This window comes from Cottoperca gobio, chromosome 3, assembly GCF_900634415.1.
Source record: "Cottoperca gobio chromosome 3, fCotGob3.1, whole genome shotgun sequence".
Taxonomy (NCBI): domain Eukaryota; kingdom Metazoa; phylum Chordata; class Actinopteri; order Perciformes; family Bovichtidae; genus Cottoperca; species Cottoperca gobio.
Window position 1 is genome coordinate 12,203,745 of NC_041357.1, and position 20,367 is coordinate 12,224,111.

The 20,367-nt window shown below is 38.0% G+C and overlaps 1 protein-coding gene across 2 annotated transcripts in view; it reads left to right on the forward strand.

Annotated features, from left to right (window-relative positions):
- Positions 1–770: 770 nt before the first annotated feature.
- glceb (glucuronic acid epimerase b) overlaps positions 771–20,367 on the forward strand; it is a 49,765-nt gene continuing 30,168 nt past the window's right edge. For both annotated transcript variants that reach the window (XM_029427564.1, XM_029427571.1), the window contains exon 1: positions 771–944. The gene's annotated coding sequence lies outside the window, so the exon portion shown is untranslated. The remainder of the gene's footprint in view (positions 945–20,367) is intronic.

Below are 20,367 nucleotides of genomic sequence, written 5' to 3' on the forward strand. Positions count from 1 at the left end.
TTCCTGTATTCTTTTTCAGGGTTGCACAGAGGCGTGGGATAGGTTGAATAGAAATCAAAGTAGATTCTGGTCATGTCACCAGTCTGTCACAGGGCTGATTCCACATTTAAATCATAAGGATGAATTATATTCCAGGCTACTCTTTGAAATCACAATAACAAGCAGAATCGGCCTTATTGGCCAAGTCTGTTTGACTCCTTTGGCTCTCAGAGTTCTTACACACAGTGCCAAGAACAAATGACACATGAACGTACAGCTAAAACAAAGACAATAGGCTGAGCAAACATAGGCATAAGTCTGTGGAAGGAGAATACAAAACAATGTGGCACACACACACACACAGACAGACACACAGACACACACACACACACACACATGCACATACACTCACACACACCACACACACACACACACACACACACTAAATTAAAACAAAAGTCTTTACCAGTGACCATGAAGCTTAACATTCTTCTGATTCTTAAGTATGTATATGGTTTATGAATTAAGCCCTTGACTAATAAATTGATGTTTTTAATACCTACAGCTGATTTTTTTATCCGCTTTTACCTTTGTTTAAATTCGTTGTTTGTTTCTTTGTTTTTAAAGGATTTTTTTAAAAACATTTTTTTTAAATGTTATGTTTCCACAGAGCACAAACAAAACAAACGCTTTGCTCCAGCCGGCTATTTTGATTGGTTTGTAGATATCTCTGAGCTCTCGCCCTATCTCGCGATATTGCAGATCCTTTCCAGAGAGAAGCAGATCCCGAGCTTTAGTCAGTCGCTGTTGTGGCTGGGAGGCAGCACAGTCAGCCTCTTCGGTTGAACCTTGATTCAGCCTGAGGTAACACAGGACTCTTTTAAACTAACCGACCAAACGAAAACAACTACTTCTGGTGTACCCTCAACAAACTCCGGCTCTGTACGACACCTTTAATCCTGCAGGTAAGGTTGCTAACGTTACGTCTTGTTGGCTCCCTCTGTCCAGACACTCGTATGCAGTGCTAGCTGATATTTTCACAGTTCAGTTTCATATCAGCCAAGCAACATTTAAATCCCACCAGTTATGTGTTTCCTCTTCTGTCATATCTTACCTTCGCGAAACACTTAACCGTAAAAGTCTAATACATCCTTCAGCTTGTCTGCTTTATAACGGAACCGGAGGGGATATATAGGAACTTCAAAGCTTAGTGTTGACTCTGTCTCTGGAATGCAATACCTCTGTTAGCTTGTATGCTAACGATACATCTGCTTAGTATAAAGTAGGCTGTTGGCTGGCTCACTAGCTAGCTGGCTAGGTCTTCCTGCCAGCTCAAAAACAAATAATATCAGCGTTTTACATTATTGTCTGGATGGAGAGGTTGTGATCATGTGGCTGCGCGACGAAGTCGGGACAGCCTATTTTTGTGAATGGACCAGATCAGAAACTGACAAACTTAACTTGTGCCACCGGTTAGCTGACGTCCAGTCATCTTTTTAACTGCTGCTGGTTTCCAGTAAATATGTATTTTCACACATAAGCCGTTGCAACAAAATACCTACTTTGCATTGCTAGTTTACTCTAGCGCTCATCGGTGTCTAACGGACGTGTCTCTTTCTGATGTGTAGTAACTTTTCCACTCTCAAAGATTTTTCCCCCATCCACGACTTTTCCACCTAACGTTACAAGTGCCACGCATTACTGTAGCTGTCCTGTCATTAAAGACTGAAGATAAAATACCACTTTGGTGCAATAGTGCTTCTGGGAATACAGCAATCATAGAGGCAATGACACTCAATTTACTTTTTTAGTATACACACATGAATACACTTTGGATTGTCTATCCATACCAGTCATTTACAGACTAATCCCTTTAGTGTTTTAGTAACTACACAGCTGTCAACAGAGTGCATTGTTCAGGATCTGCTGTAGTGGACACTAGGCTATTTTCACAGTAATGACTTTGAGTTACAGTCCCATATATTTTTATAAATGCCCACCAAAGATGATAAGCTGGAGCTGTAGTCATGCTGATAAAGGTTTTTGTGTGCGTGGTGCTTGATATACATGGGTAAATAAGCATTTTGTTGGCTCAAGTGTACTGTATGTATATGGTAAAATAAAATGTGAAATCAAGGTGCAATGTACAAATGACAGGGTATTGCATTAATGAATTTGTGGGCTTAGGGTTACAATGTTCCTAAGTACAAGCAATAATTAAACTGTACTGAGATGTGTTATGGTATATATTATTTTGTATCGCTTTTTTATATAGTTATAATAGGAATAGAACCGGTGAATTGAGTTTGAGGTATATGATAATAATTCATTGTCAGTATCCAGCAGCAAGAAAGGCATTGTACATGCTAAAAGCCAGTGGGAGGAAGGATCTTTTGTGGCATTCAATGGTGCACCTTAGTTGTGTCAGTCAAGTGCTGAATGTGCTCCTATGTTTAGGTGAGAGGAATTAGCTGGGTAATAAGCCGTCTTCCTTAGATTTGTCACTAAAATTACTTCATTATACTTTTGACAGAGGAAACATTTTTGCACATTTGCTGCTGCTGAATATTCTTTAGTTAGATAAAGGAGGTTTTATTTAAAGCCTGACCAATGCTGGATCTTTAGGCCGATTTTAGGCTAGTTTTTGTAATTTGAGATTTTTTTTAAAGCAGAAAATATTGACTGATAGTCCCTTTTAAACTCCTGAAACATTAACACACAAGCATTTTTTACAATTTACATTTTACAACTGAAAAATTAACCTCAAATATTTTTTTAATTTGACCTAATAGAATGTTTCCCATATGCTATGTTTTTACTTGCAATATATTGTAATGTAAGTAAAAACATACAATATATAAGTAAAAGGTAATGTTTTTACTTGCATTATATTGTTGTATATATGAACAATATAATGCAATTTGTCTGCTGGTCCTGTGCCTTGCTTAGTGTGTGAAATGTCTCTCAATACACCGTATTAAAGAGTGTCATGGGCCCTTTTTGTGTCCTAAACACATCAATTATCCTCATGTCTATTCTACCAAATAGCTAGTTGAATAAAGGAGTGAGTAGAACAGTTTCACTTTTATTGCTTGTTTAGAGAGGTCAAGCTTCAAATTGTAATGATGAATGTTGTACATTAGGTCTTACTGCAAACTGCTATGATTTGGATTTCATATGTCAAACTACACCACAGGCTATACGGAGTAGTTTTTTATTTTTTTATTACTGTGGCTGACTGTCAAATACCTTAACTGCTTCACATTTTGCTCAAGAAAAAAGGTTTTACTAAAAAACAACAACATTTTAACCATCCCAAAATCAAAAAAGAATTCTCTACTTTGTTAGCATCAATAATTGTTAGTTATATTAGGCAGAATATAAACGTGTTGAGGAAATAAATAATTATATTTAATGTTAAAATAATAAATAATTTTGCCCACCCTATAGAGGAAATGTAACACCAGGATTTATTTTTTCAATAATCTAAATTAAATCTGAGTTAACTGCTGCTTTTTATAGTTTTATATTAAGTTTTTGTAAAGCACTTTGTAGAGGAGGTGGCCAACCGAACCAGAAGGCAGCTGAGTGGACTGTGGGCACCACACCTGAGAGTATGAACATTGCAAGTCTGTCAATCTTGGCAAAAGTCCTTTCTTTTACAAAATTCTGAAAAAGAAATCCTGTTTAGTTACTCTTATTTTGTGTACCATATTAAAAAGGTTTTTGCAGGAGGAAGTGATGCCTCATACTGAAATTTACCCTTTAACTTTAGGATAATTGAGTACGAAAGTTTCTTCCTGACATTGGAAATAGTGAGGAAGACGGTGAGATGTGTTTAAAATGCAAGTACATTTTAGTAAGCTTTAGTTATATGTGGTGTGATTATCCAGAAACAGTATTGCTTCAGTTGTTATCTATGACTTTACGGCAGCCATTCTGTCAACTTTGGCAACCAACATTGATACCTGGCAGCCAGCCTGGCTACCATTTCTAAAAGTTGCTGCCGGGCGCTGTCTGATTTCATTTGATGCTCTGAATATGAACCACATGAACCAGAAACACAATGGAGGGAAGCGGATGCAAAGTAGTTTTCCCCTAGTGGAAAGGGAAGTGAAGACATGCATTTTAGAGGGGGAAGTGTCTCGCGATAATGTTCACGGTATGAATAAGACATTTGTTTTCATGTATTTATGAATTACATTGCTCTTCATATTCCTTGGTGCCGTTAATATGTTTTCTCCTAGCTGCCACACATCCATTTTAGACATTTAACACAAAGATCAAATTTAAGTCATTGATGAATTGTGTCACGGCCGGTGAGCCGTGCAAACAATCTAAATGAGCAGCTTCTGTTTGGCTTTACATTTTACATTCTAGTTACAGTGTGTTTAATAAGTGTTTTTACATAAATACCTTTTATTTAGTTTCTCCTGCTCATACTTATTATTATTATTATAATAATAATAATAATAATAATAATAATAATAATAATAATAATAATAATAATACATTTTGTTTGTAAAGTGCCTTTCCTAGCTAAAAGCAATCTCAAGGTGCTACAATGCAGAACAACAACAACAACAACAACAACAACAGACATTTTACAGAAAGCCTTTTAGGCTCTTCTTGAAGGAGTCGGTGGCCTGTGGAGCCCTCAGGTGTTCTGGGAGGGAATTCCACAGGTGAGAGGCGGTCGCTGAGCAGAAGGCACGATCACCCATGGTGCAGAGCTTAGTCCTGGGGGGGTGGAGCAAAGTTTCTTTTAGAGGAGCGGAGGTTGCGTGTGGAGGTTTGTTGAGGGAGGAGTTCCTTGAGGTACGGAGGAGCATTTCCATGTATGCACTGATGCGTGAGTAGGGAGATTTTGTATTCGATCCTGAATGAGACAGGAAGCCAGTGGAGGGAGTGGAGATGGGTATTATAATAATAATAATAATAATAATAATAATAATAATAATAATAATAATAATAAACTTTATTTGTATAACACCTTTCATACAAGAATTGCAGCCCAAAGTGCTTCACAGCAAAAAACATAACAATTAGTACAAGGACTAGAGTAAGAGCATTTACAGTACAATGATCACAGTGTTGATGTAAATGAGTCTGACGTACCATTATAGAAATAGCCGAATTAATATAGCAGATAAAATTGCAGAATTAAAATAATATAATATAGCAGATGATGTGTGATGTGATGTGTTTATATTTTCGCACCCTCATCAGGATCCCAGCGGCGCTGTTCTGTATATATACTATATACTTCTTTAATAGCTACACATTCACACTCTTTAATGAAACACTTTTATTTCAAAATATTTGCGTTAATAATGTTAGTTTGTATATTTGGGTGATAAAGATACAGTTAATGTGATATTTTCTGTGGTTTTGTCATGCCCTCTCACTGTTATTATAATAATTTCCCAGTGTTTATATTTTGTTAGTTGTTTTTCACAGTAAGTCATTTGACATTATTGTTATGCGGTTCATGTTATTAGAATATGCTGCTAGTTTTAACTGATTTAACCATTGCTAATTCCCTGATTGGTTTTGCAGTATTACTGTTTTAAACTACTTACTGACTAAAGCTGCTTAAAACTAACTGACTGATGCACCAGTTTGTACCATGTGGCTTGTGGGTACTGGGGAAAGAATATATGTAGGTCTGGCCTATATAATGCAGAAAACAGTATTAGTATCAAATAATAGAAAGTTTCATAGCTCGGCTTCCTGGCTTCCAAAAAATGTACTCACAAATACTGTTCCATAGAGTGTATATTTGCACTATTTGTGAGTGATGGCAGATTGCAATAACACTGGCAGAAGTTGGTAGCTTGCTAATTAGGCAGACAGCTAATCAGAACACATAGTCGATAGAAATGCAGAGAAAAGACAATACACTATATTCACTGTGTACAATATACAAACACTATGGAATAGATTATACCGTACGGTACTTCGTTATGAAGAGAGTCAATTCTGAATTAAACTTGAATGACCAACAACCCATTTAGACCCAAACAAAGAGCTTTAAAATCCATAAATCTCAGCACCTGCAAAGTGATCGGTTAGTCACTTTTATTGATCAACAGCTCTCTACGCCCCTCTTAGATCTATTAAGGCCATTTCCTACTGTGGTGCAAAATACACCTTTTTCAAAAGTTACTCTTCCAGCAGGAAACACCATGCAGCATGTTGGTTGTTGTGTCCACGACAGTTCTGTTCTATAGACTTTACTATATTAGATTTTCACTGCCTATTAAAATGATAAACTGTGATGTTGGAGTATTAAGACGCACAGTAATATTTTCTCATGGCTGGGCCTCTGACACTTTGGCTTCATCATACCATAACACCTTTTCTATATGCTTTCTTTCACATATAATTGTGTCTGCAGTCATATGGACACATAGTCACACAGCCCTGGAGAGGCAGCTTTGATCTCTGAGCATGTCGATGTTTTGTTTGGTGTCTTTTTAATGGCATAGTCTACGTGCACATTTCACCAAATCCCCCATTCAATTTGTCATCTCCGATAAATAATAAACACGGGGCTCTTTCTAGTGATCTCTGCTGAATTTGGCAGAGTGCAGATCATGTCTGATTTATTGTTGATGTATGTCCTTCCAAAGCCATTTTTGTGTGTTCTCCGATGAGTGCCCTTAATCGGCACATTTCACCACACTGCATGAAACAGTCAAGTGTCCTTTTGGCTGGAGTTCTTTTCAAATGCATGGTGCGATAAAAACATTGAGGAGTACAGAAAAGAAAGCTGTCAAATGGTAACAGTGTTTGATATTGAATACTGAGACCATTGCTCTCATCTGTTCTCTGAGTTTCTGTAAAAGAATATCAGTCACTATTATCATACTGTTATGCCTGAGCTTTTTCCCAAGTCGAAACATGTCTGTCTCAACAAGAACCAACAGCAGATCTAAGTCTAGGCCTGATTACATATTTGATATGTGCACGACAGTCGGTTGCCTAGTAGCTTGAATTCCTAAAGCATTGGTCAATGTGTTGCATTTACTGTAAGTTGCTTAGATTGTGTTCTTGGCTCTAGCAACTACCAGTGTGATAAGATGCCAGTTGATATAGGTTTCTACTTTCGTCCTCCTCATGATGTTAGATTCTGTATATTTCATGTCATTTTCTGTCAATTGTTGCTTAATATTAATTTTAGATGATGAAAAAAAAAAATTGTCATATGAGACAATTACATATGCATGTAACAAATGTAACATTTATTTTCATCCGTGTTTACAAGACCTATTTTTGGAGTGTGTTTATCATCTTAATTAAGCTTTAAAGGTCTGCGTGAGGCTGAGTCTTTTCTCACACTCTTGAGGCTTTCCCATCTGTTTTCTACCAGCAGCCCAAAAAGAGATAATGATGCCAAATTATTAGCAGAACACATTTAAATATCTAACATTCTGCTTCTTTTTATTGTTCTGTGGTGTCCTGTTGCTGCCCCACACTGATTTTAATAATCCTAACTGAAATTTACACACTTATTCTTTGTTCCAGTTTTGTAATGATGTAAAAAGTTTACTGAAATGTTTGGGTGGCAGATAGGGTTGGGCATAAATACCATACTATGAGACAATGGAGATCTTTCAGTCAGTGCATATTTTATTATGTTTTTACAAAGTAGCTATCCCTTTAATATCTTTGTATTAGGCCATTGTGGGCAATTTTGCAAAGCGGCGAGCAGGACTGCTTTATTGCAAAGGATTTTACCATCGGTGTGATGAAGTACCTTGATTTGTCAGTTTGGTACTTATTCACAGGATTAGCCAAAAAGGGACATTCCCAACTCACTATTTTATCGTCAACTCAATTGAATTTCCAGAAAATGCCCTAAAGACTATATTTCCTGATTTATTTCAATTTAAATCACACATTTTCAACATATGTCTTGATCCATATTGCCCACACCTAGTGGCAGAAGAGAGATTATCAGATGTGGGTTGTTTGTGACCGAGCTGGCAGATGGCAGCTCTACTGCGGATGCTCCTTTTCTTGCTGAAGTTGATCAGAAAATCCTCTTTTTAAATTAGCCTTTTCTTCTTGCTCCTCACATCCCACCATCTCACATGGAAGAGATCAAACCTACTGTCTTGTGTATGTTGGTCCTTTGAGACCCTTTTTATTGCTGTGATTCACTTGAATAGCCTTCTGAGTAGATGTTGGATATTGATAAAACAGGCTAGTTTTATATCCACTGTTTTCTTTCTGTCCCGATAACCTGTGCAGGGAGTTTCCCTATTTTTGAGTAGACAGTCAGATGGGAAAATTGTCATATATATATATATATATATATATATATATATATATATATATATATATATATATATATATATATATATATATATATATATATATATATATATATATATATATATATATATATATATATATATTTGCAGCAGCAAGAAACATTCGTGTGATGTCATTTTTGTCTACCAAAAAATAAATGAAAAACTATAAAATAAAATCTTTATTTAGGATTTTACAGTTTTTCTAAAAATCAAACAAACTGAAGTGGAGAAGAAAAAAAGAAATTCTGCATTGTATTTGGTGCTTAATCTCCAACAGAATAACATTTATTTCAAAGAATAGTTAAGCGCTATTGTCTACACTGTAAGCTGCTGACACCAAGCTGTTATACCATCTTCCTTCAGCTTGCCTAAATGCCATTGATGTCTCTCCTACAGAATGCAAGCAGTCATTTTCTGTCTGCCTGCTAATGCAGTGGAGCCAGTTTGTCCCTATGCTTCATAACAGGCTAATGGACAAAGGGCTGCTCTGTTTTGGCTGCATGCTAAGGCCTCAAACTCTTCAAGCACATAATTGTTACAGTGCCTCTGATAACCAGCTATCTAGTATTGGTGTTAATAAGCAGGCTGGTGGAGGATCATTTGTGTTCTCTATGAAGTTCATAATTGAGTTTACAAGAATTCAACATTATAAACTTCACAAGGGAAGTATTTGTCAGGTGATGATTATATAATGCCAGGACCAGACTTTTTCTTCCAACACTTCCTCATCTATCGGGTCAGGTAATTATCTGGCTGATATCACGTTGTCTGGTTCTTGGCATCACACTGTAGGTGTTCATGATAGTGTTGACCGCTGATTAGTGTGTTACAGGGTTTGCAGTGTTTTCCCTACCATTGCCCCCAACGAGGCAAAATGTTTTACTGTGCACATGTTTAATTTCAGCTCAGTGTGATGGTCTTTACTGTGTTTACTGACATTTACTGTCTCGCTAGTTTCTCTCCTCTCCTCTTCGCTCTCCTGTGATTCACCGAGGCTTTGCACACAGCGGACCAGAGAGACGGCATTCAAACACTCTGCAGACCGCTACCAGCAGCAGCCCATGGTAGCTCTCGCTACAATATTAGCTGGTTTGTTTCAACAATGTTATGCTGAAAAAAACATGCATGTAGGCTGAAATTAAATTGTGGTGTTCTGTTTGGAGATGCAGTGACTTCAACCAAGTAAGAGTAGAAGAGCTGTAATAAAAAGTCGGCTAGCCTCTATGCTACCCATCTGCCTCCGCAAGGCAGTCAACCCAGGGGACACACTGGTTTGAAAATATATATTTTTTCTCTAGCAAGTAACCGCTTGATGATAGTTTTAGAGGCCTCTCACAGATTTTAGAACACAGTTGCTCTACGATTGCAAACTTTGTCACATTGACTTTACCTTCTGACGTTGTTGATCGGTCTTGTGATGCTATTAGAATTGTCAAAGTGATCAACTGCTTGGCCTCAGTCACTAGACTTTCATGGTTTAAAAAGTTAGTTCTACTTTTAAATTCTGAAGACTCAAAAGTTCGCAACCCAACAAGCACTTCATAATAGATGCGTTGTTAGTGGGTTTTTTTAGCCTTCATTCTGTGTAATAGTTTGGCAGTGGGTTGAGGGGGTTGGAAGAGTCCAGTCTCTCTGTGGGACTCTGCTGTTGTAAACCCTTGCACTGTGACCCACAAAGTACAGCCAACCATGGCCTGCTTCAAAGGCAGCACGCAGACAGCTTATGTCTGCATACTTTGGAGCCATAACCCTCCCCCAGGCACGTTCCTCTATACCCCTCCTCTGTACTAAATACCAACCACCCTCCTACAACAAAAGAGTACCCTCAGTTTCCCTTAGGCACTCAGACAACAGTTATGGACACCTACTCATGTCTCATTATTCACCATACTTTTTGGCTTTCAGTGATCAAGTCCTTCAGAAAAAAATATGTCCAACATTGATTTTATTTTGTGGATTTAGCCAGGATTAAGAGCTGGTAGGTCCAAAACAGGCTTTCCAAGGAATTGTAACACTCTACAGGGAGTGAGATCCGCTGGTTGGCTGGCTCATGATCATGTGTGGAGTGCTTGTGCCTTTGCCTTCTGTCCTATCTGTCACAGCGTCCGTACCAAGAATAGTATTATAATAATGTACTTCATTCATATAGCAGCTTTCAAAAAATGGTTACAAAGAGCTTTACAATAATAACAAAACACATTTAAAACTCAGAGAACTCAACTCAAAGCCAAAAACAAAATAAAATGTCATGAATGAAAATAAATGAAATCACGAAAAGCAATTTGTTTAGAAATGGGTTACAGTTATTTAAAAGATGAGACAAAGTTTGAATCCCACTGCCATGGCACATTCATACACATGGTTTAACCACACATTGAACAGCCAATAATGTAGTGCTGTTCTTGTCAGCCACGACCGTCTCTTGCGGCCGTCTGACTTGCAAGTGTCTATTGAAAGGCAGTGAATAGAGATGCCACTGTGTTGTCTCTCAGCCTGTGTTCTGTGCAACCAAAGTTAATAACACTTCTTGTGTTGTACTGACAAGCTGAATGCTTCTCACTTCATTTTTACTCACTACAGACTTCCTGTGTTATTCACTTGTTCAAACAATTGTAGTCCATAATGGAATTTGAGGTTTGAAAAAAACTTAACTTGGCACCAGCTACACAAACAGCGTGTTTGTCTACTCTGCCCTTGGTTGTTGGTGTTTGTGCACTGACTTTTTGTTGAGTTTTCTTCTGCTGCTTTGTATTCATTTTGCATTTAATGTAACATTTCTGTATTTTTCTACCTCCTTCGTGGTTATTGTGACTATGAGTCATTCTAATTGTGGACTATCCACCTCTGTTGTAGCGATATGAGAAACATGGACTCCGGCAAAAACACCATATATCTGGAAAGGCGGCTTCAGTTTTACATATATCACTTTAAACACTCATCTCTTGGCCCGACCGAAAGTAAACACAGAAAGTAGCCCCCTGGATTAGGTAACTGCATAGGGATCTACTTCAAGGACAATTTGCCGGTTAGCCAGCACAATTTTGCAAAGTTAGCGTGACCCATACTTAGGTATAGAATGGCCATGGTTTTAAAATACTTAATTTTTCTTTTAAAGCCAAAAGGGCCAAAACAACGACACTACAATATTATACTTGAAGAAATAATTATTCAATGTATTTTATAGTGTTAGATAACTTGTGTTGACCCATTCGGATAGATCCTTCAGATTAATACAACATTACTGTTATACTGCTCTAAATATGGTGTTTTTAAGTCTCCTTTCCTTAACCGAACATCAGTAGGAATTGATTGCATGACATTCATAAGCCATGATCAAATTGACTTAAAAAAAAAATATCGCCAGGAACAAAATTGAGGCAGAAGACAGAAAAAACTGAAAGCAAGGAGTCGGTACTTAAACATATTGAGAGAATTCATCATAGAGCTGAAACGAGTCAGATAATCGATCAGCAGGAAATTAAACTGCAACAACTGTGATCGTCAATTAATTGTTAGAGCCATTTTTAAAGCAGAAATGTCAAACTCTCTGGTTCCAGCTCCTCTTATTTGAAGAGTTGCTGCTTTTCTTTGTCTTGTATGATAGTAAACAGAATATGTTTTTCAAACAGTTACGATGGGTATTTTTCTCTACTCTTTGACATTTAATGAACACTATGATTGATCGAGAAAAGTTACAACCCTCCTTCAACACAGCCCAATAAACTCCATCTGTCACACGAACATTAAAGATGGAAACAGATGAGTAAAAGTCTCCAAACGACGGTGACTCCTGCATTATGTAGGAGCTACAAAATTACTGAACACTTGCACATTTGAGCAGTTGACCGTGATGACGGTACAGCTCAGTTGAGGATGGCCACAGTCATGCTCCCGTGCTAAAAAGTGTGCTGCACTGAACTATGAATTATTTTATTTATGTTTTTTGTTAGTTTTTTCTTTTAGTTGGCCAGAAAAAGAATGTTAGCCTACAAATTATGTTGTATTTATAAAGGAGTTATTGAAGCGCTCAGTGCATGAAGCTTGTGTAGTGAAATGTCTTTAGGCTGCCATTTTCCTCATAAGAGCCATCCACTCTTACCTAATGTGGATAGAATGTCTACGTTAATTGTTTTAATAGCATCCTTACAACTCAACACCCTCCAATACTGTGAGACTCTGAAGCTGACTTATCTTCCCCGAACAAAATTAGCTTTCCACGACCCTCCTTTGCTATGCCTCTGTGACATTCACACTTGATTAGGCTTGCAAATGAAGTTTTCCTTCCTTTAAGGTAGGAGGCGCAACCTTGGCCCCGGAGACCTGTTAAGTCTTTCTTGCATTGGCTCGACATATTAAGCTAGCAGGATGTCCCAGTGTGCCCTGCAGCCAACGCATCTGCTTCATCAGCGCTTGTTTCAGCTTTTCTTCATGACTCTTTTGTGACCTCATGTCTGGACACTTGATAGCATCCAATAACTTCATATGAAGATTAACTACTAGGGGTCAAACAAGCCCTAATTTGTCTGTTGATTTACAGTAAAACTGCCCAATCTGTCAGCCACTTCACTTCCCATAGCTTACTGGAACAACTAAATGTAACTGAGCTATCATTACAGTTATTAATTACACATGTGCTTGCAGTAGTATGAAATGCCTAGAGTGAGAAAGGTCTATATTTTATGTAAGGCTTCAACTACCGGTGAACTACCAAAAAGGCTGATAATGGTTCTCACGGTTATACAACATTTTTAATTTGTTCAGAGTCTTTTTAATGTGAGCAGGGAGTTATCTATAATAGGCCTTTTTATTTTAACATTTTGAACTGTCATAGCAGGTGTTCCTAATAATATTAACGATGGCGCTGTTCAAGTGTCGTGACAGTGTGACAGTGAGCGTGCATTATACCAGCTCCCTGAAACTGAAGCAGCGGACTGGAATCATCAGTTTCATATTTGACTGTTGCCGTGTTTGACAGATTCTTTGCATATTGATAGATATTGGCAAAACTGTAAGTACATGGGATGTTTTTGATGATTGAATGCTCGTATTTCTTTTAATATTTGAGATTGTATTAATTGTTGCATAAGGGTCTTTTTGCTGGTTGATTATGATGTTGAGCTAAAATCACTACAGCCAGTCAAGTAATTGACTTCCTTTTGATGTGAACAGAAATAATATGCTTAATATGTTAGAATTGTGTTAATTAGTACATATAGCTCATATGCAGTTTGTGACGTTGTCTTAAATCACCAAAGGAGTCAGGATTTATTTTATCGGGTTAATTATCTGATGTCTGTGAAATGTGTAGTTATTGGCTTTTCTTCAATATTAGAACTTATCTTCCATATCTCTCTTTTTTCTCTCCTACAAAATAACAGGATATTTTTCTTTTGTAATTTCAGCAGCCTCTCTGCTAATGAGCTTCTGCTCCAACTGGCAGGTCAAAGGGGGATTTAAGTTGGAGCTAACTGGTTGAATTTAGACAAATGTGTTTGAATATTAACACAGAATTAGAATGTAATTTACCACACGACAGGGCAGCACGATATCCCAGTGGTTAGCACTGTTGCCTCACTGCAAGACTGCTAAAACCTGCTGGCCTTTCTGTATGGATGCAGCTTGTTCTCCCCATAAGTGGGTTTCCTCTGGGTGCCTCCTCCCATAGGTGAAATGGAAACTCTATATTGCATATAGATGCCCCTAGCAAGCATCAAACAGTCAATGAGTTATTAAAGTGTTATTCTGCTTGTAAGCCCCAGCAGAGTGCCAGATGACTGCTGTAAATCACTGCTGGATTGTGTGTGTGTGTGTGGTAGAGGAGATGTAAAAGTGCCTTTGTTCTCAAAGTTTTGAGCAAGCTTTAGTCAATCAAGCAAGCACAACGAGATTGCTTTCAAAAGATATGAATGTTTTTATTATTTTACTTACATCAGACTGGATGGCTGAGACTGATTTTAGAATTCCTCTTCCGATTGGTCAAAAGTGAATTTTAAAGCCATTTTCCTTCAGATTAGTGGTTATTAAAAATAGTAAACTCAAAATTCATGCACTTGTAATATTTCGCCATTCTTCAAGTACAAGCCACAAGTATACGAATCCTGTCAGATGGCATGTGGCACCAATCTTTTTGCCTAAGTTTATTTGAGTGTCAAACTAGAAGACTTTATTTGTTCATGATCATGCATTTTTGCATGAGAGTTTAATCATTCTACTCTTCATTTTTTTTTCCATCTGCCTTCTCATTATGAATGCCGCTGAAGTCTATAAGCTGCGGGAATGCTGACTGCAGTAAAGGGAGTGAATATACTGTCTCTGTAGAGCTCCACATATGAAGAAGTACAGCTGAATTAATAGGCTTTGCTGTACCATCGAAAGGCATCAAGCATGTCTCTTCTCCTCTGCTCCTCCAACGCCCGTACCTGAACCCATGTCCGAATGGCACATTTGCCATTCAGCTCAGCTCTGACGGCTCTGTCTCGGCAATGACGAATTTGATGGACCATGGCTATCTCAATGTCAAATCTTTAACCTGCTTTAGCCATCTAATGTAAAAAAGACACTGTGATTATACAACCAAGGGAAGAGGCCTTGTTTGTGTGGGAGGATATAATTGAATGATACGGTACATGTAGATGGGTTTTCCTATATGAAGGTATCTATAGATAAAGAAAAAAGTAATCTCACACAGTTGTCACTTATTAAATTTCAAGCTGTTTTATGTTGTTTATGGTTTTGTTTAATGACCCTTTGGACTCGGTTCTTTTGGTTTAGCATCATTACCTACAACAGAGGAAGGTTTCTGTCTTCAGGTAGTGAATGAGGTCGTTAGTGTCTGCAGTAAAGACGGGCATGCAGCACAACTCTGTAGGTCTGTAGCTGCTCCGTATGTAATATACACTCAATACTCTACTCTAAAGGGAGACACTTATGAATCATTGCTCTTTTGAATAATTACTGACAGTTATAGCGTTGCAAGACTGCACACATTTGTATCTATAAAATACAATGCATTGCATTTTAGGCCACTTTATACGAGCATGAATATAACACTCAGAATTCAGCCACTCAAATAAAATGGTGGAGGGTAAATATGGTGCACTATACACTCAGTGGCCACTTTATTAGCTATACCTGTACAATCTATTGGTATTCATTACAACAGCTCTGCCATTAATTCTACCTTTTAAAAAGCTTTTTGTTAAAATGTACTGAGGTCATAGTAGGATGTGGTGTTGTACTGGACTACACTATACTGAGAATAAAACAAAAAACATGAATACCCTGTTTCTAACACATGAATTCATTTTTTTTAAAACCGCATGGGAATTGAAAATGTGTGTATCTCACACAAACTACACTGTTTTCAAGGGCGAGCCACAGGTGAAATGATAAAGGTGAGATCCTTTTACTTTAATTATATAACACTGTGTCATTTTGATATGAGCACTATAAACTAAATCATTGATTACCTTTTATGTTTGATTGTGATATCAGTGTTTATAATAGTAAACGTGTACATGGGATGATTTAATGATGATGTGCTATAAAGAGCCACTCTCGTGTGTAATGACTGCTCTGACATTGTTCGAGACACAGTTGGTGAAATTGCACCACTTATTTTATTGCGTTTTTTTCAATTATTAACAAATCGGTGGAGTGGGCAAGCAGACATTGATTTGCAAACGTGTGATCAGGGTTGTTCATACATTTATGGCTAAATGTGGAAGAGGATATCTCATAAAACAGAAACCTGTGTACACGGAGCTTTATCAATCTTTATCAATCTTCCAGAGGACATTTGGACCATGGCAGAAACGTTACAGCCAAGTCACTTGGACGTTCTGGGTTACAAACTGATGCTTGGGAACAGTGTCAAAGAATTGTCATGGCCTTTGTTTAACAATCTATAAACTAGAAGAAGATTCCTGAATCACCACGTATAAGAGCTTTAATGCACTTAACATCTTCCCGTGTGATCATATAGACACATATGACAGAAGGATAAACTGAAAGGGAAGAAAATGGCCTCAGAGCTACAGAGGGAGCTGGAAGGGATTTATACAAGAGCAATTACAGGGAAGAGAGAAAACACAAGATTGACAGGACACTGACGCCCTGACTGGAGTAATAATTGACTTAGAAAGGCCACTTATTGGTAACCCTGGGAAATATAGCAAAGATAAGGTCAGCTAGAAAGAGCCATTACCTCCCACTGCTCAACATGTACAACCTGGATTTCTGGTAAATTCTTGACCTTGTTGAGCCAAGGTGCTTTACACAACGGATTTAATTAGTTTGGTCTTGACTATCTCTACTGTAACTCGTAAGGCCTTGACTTTTTCTTTCTCCAATTGAATATAGAAGTCTGATATGTTTTGACTAAAAACTGGATTAAAACCTCAAGGGCAACTTGTTTTTTTCTGTGACTGAAGGAAGGCAAAATCTAATCTCTTTGCAAAGTGAATTTTCTCACTAGAGTGCCATTATTAAACATGTTTGGCTAAGAGTCACACCAAGACGCACCCTGTCTTTATGTTTTTAAATATTTAATTGGGAACTTGCTGCTTCTGTAATTATTCTTGCAAAGACCACTGGAGATCTGATAATTTCATTAGGAACCTGACCTTAGATTCCTCTACAGAGAATTGGATGAAACGCTTCCTCTCCCACGCAGAAATCATAACAAAGAGTTCTGCTCTGCTTTCCTGCCTCCTGTCCCCTCTTCTACATAAGGACACCGTATCTTTCCATTCCCACACCCTCATTTCTGTTCCCAATCCAAGCAGAGGACAGACCCAGAAACAGAAAGTGACATCTTGAGTCATCCAAACATTTCTGTACATTTGAGTTTCAATATCTACAGATGCTTCCTTTTCGTGTAAAGAAGCAGTAGTGCCGGGCGCTACAGCAGAGGCATGTAACTTACTTATTAACGCCGTCAATGTGGTCTGCATTTCAACGTTACTGGAAGTGAGACAACTGCCTTACTTGAGTGTGTCTGTTATGATAAATGACCTGAAACATTATGGTGTCCCACTTTCCCCTTTTTCTTCTTTTTTTTCTATTTCTGTCTCTCACATGCTTTGTCTTCTCAGTCAGAAGTCTTGACATTTTAAGAGCAAGTCTCTCTGATTGAGGGATAATGATATATGCATATGCAGAATGCTGAGAGGATAAGGGTAACCTGTTTCACCCTCCTCTCTCTGAAGCACTTTGTTCCCCTGTCTTTATTTCTTCATTCTGTCATATCTGCAGGAGATATAGCGATATATACCATCAAAGGCTTTTTGAAGCTTCCCACTCTCTTCCAAAATCCTTTTGATTTCCGACGGCATGAGCTGCTTAATATTCCAAACTAGTCGGTGGCCTTTTCAGAGAACTAACAAGGTTCTGAAGATGCAAGTCTTGTCTTCATGTGAAAGGCAGCTGGGGCACAGTCCTCTGCTTTTTCCGAGCTCACACCGAGCTGTCTGTGCTACTAACAAGTTCAGAGTTGTTCGTCAGATGCACAGAGGCTGGTAGGAGATGTTCTCGTGTCAGTTGTCCTTCTGTACTCGTTCTGCACAAGTGCCCATCCTCTGTCCTTTCAAAGACAAATGATGTTTTCCTTCACTCAAAGTATAGCATTTAATTGTTTTGGGTCGGGGTAGTTGGGAAGTAATAGTTTGAGTTTGTTTTGGTTTAATTTGGTTTAAACAAACCATTGTAAACCATTTTAGAGCTACATTTGAATTGTTTAAATAATTAATAGAAAACTAATTGGCAGCTATTTTGATATTTCTTAATTATACATTTTCAAGCAGAAGCGTCTCACATTCACTCGTTCCCGTTTCTCAAATTTAAGGACTTGATTTGTGGAAAGAAATGATCTTCATTAGTTGCAGCCCTACACTGTTTAAACAGATGAGTTTCAACTCTATTCTATAGACTAAAAATGAAATATCCGTGATAAATTAAGTCTCATGTAAACACCAGTTTGATGGATGTAAGTTTACAATTTTAGTTTTCGCATACTTAATGAGAGAATTAATAATTCCCTGTGCCTTAACTGGTTTATTGCCGTGTGTGTGTGTGTGTGTGTGTGTGTGTGTGTGTGTTTACTGCTTCTGTGACTTATTGCTGGAATCCAATGGTAAAGTCTTTCCATTGCCAACTTTTGCCTGCAAGCATAAAAGCAGAGTTCACTACAGAGAGCGCAGACTTTTGACAGGCACCAAGGGTATTTACTCAGCTTCCAAAAACTTTTAAACTCTTATTTACTTTCATCTTGGCTTCCTCTTGCAAGCTTTCCTTTGCCGCCTCCCACTCCAAGTCTTATCTTTTCATCCTGTTTCTTCAGTGAAGAGTTGGAGTGCAAAGCAGGAGTGGTTCTCAGAAACACTTTAGTTTTCAAGTTTCTGTGTGTTGTACTGCCTTTTTCCCACTGACTCCTCCTGCTCCCCCAGAGCCTGTTAGTGCTTGTTGCCTCACTATGTCAATCTAACGCTGATGTTACCATGATCTAATGACAGAATGGAAAAAGTAGCTTTTTTTAAGGGTAACTAACTTATGATGCTAAAAGTGGATTGTGGAAGTTTTTTTTAGGAAGTTTCCAAATGGAAAATGGTCTCTCTAGAAAGAAGAGAGCAAACAGTGGGTGAACAGCTGCACCCAATCTGGGAGTAAATCACTGCAACATTTTTTCACAGGCACAAAAAGGGAGCGACACAGTCCCTAAATATATGCAAAGCACCACTAAATAACATCAGAATTTACTGTCTATATCCCTCAACACTTGTGACAACCACAACGCATCTCCCAGCATGTGAGGCAGGCCCACTGAAAACACTCTTTGTTCGCTAAATCCAGTGTGAAAATGATCCTAATGTTTTGAGAGTTGGGAGAGTTTGGCATCAGGCCCGGTGCTTTGAGAGAATATGCGTCAGCATTGGTGACTATCCTGGGACCCCAGGTTTTGGCTTTATTGGGGATGAATTAAAGATCTTTATTTTGGCTATGTCTTGATTTTTGTTACATGCGTATTTCTTTGATATAGTTGGACTAGTATTAATATAATAGCACCATATTATTCCATTGCCGTCCATAAGATGTACCCCAGATTGTCTCATTTGTATCGCTTTTTACAGGTCATTATGAATATATAATGAGCAAGAGCTTCAAATACCTTTTCCAAGAGTATGTTTTTTTTTATTCTGGTATAAAACATTCATTATATAAATTAGCCTTTCCTTTCCAATGACTGATTGAAAACTTCTAAATGTAGGGGTCTGCAGATTAATCGATAGAAATCGTTAGTTGCAGCCCTTAACGTCTGTGTCTGTGTCTGTCTGTCTCTCTGTCTGTCTGTCTGTCTGTGGCAGAGTTGATGAAATGTGCAATAAGAAGTGATTACATTTAATCAGTTCGCACAAGCTCAATTAATTGAGCTTTTCGCTTTGCAGACGTAGAATTCTTGGATATTGCTTTGGGCATCAGATGGTCAACGATCGCTGGCACCATGGTGGCATCAGTGGTGCGATCATTCAGTGTTTGGCCAGCCATTGACTCCCTCGAGAAAATTGATGTAGTATGAATGCCCAACAGATGGGTCTCCATCTCTCTTTTTTACCCCAACTACAAGTCTTGATAGATGGCTGCTTGTGTCAGGGTGGCAGCAAATGAGGAGCGACTAGAATAATTAATGACCTAATATTATTCTCAGTCAAGCTGCCATAAAAGAGATATCCTCAGCCTAATGTTTAAAATGTATTCACAGGAGAGAGCCATAAAGTTGATGTTCATGATTCATATGCGAGGTGTCAACCCTTTGCTTAAGAAAGGTCGATTGAATGGGACAATATGTAAAGGCTATGAAAATGGTGTCAGCACAGTGCTAAGCTTTGAGAGCCACATGCTAAGCCACCTTGAAGACTGTGTGCTTCTTGGCTTTCATCGCCCTTGATAACACATCCTTATTTCTAGAACTCATACTTTGCCCTGGTTCATCTTCAACTTTAGAAATTAAACTTATTTTAATATATTAGTAAATATGTTTAGTTGCTGCTGGAGTTATTGTTAGCGATGG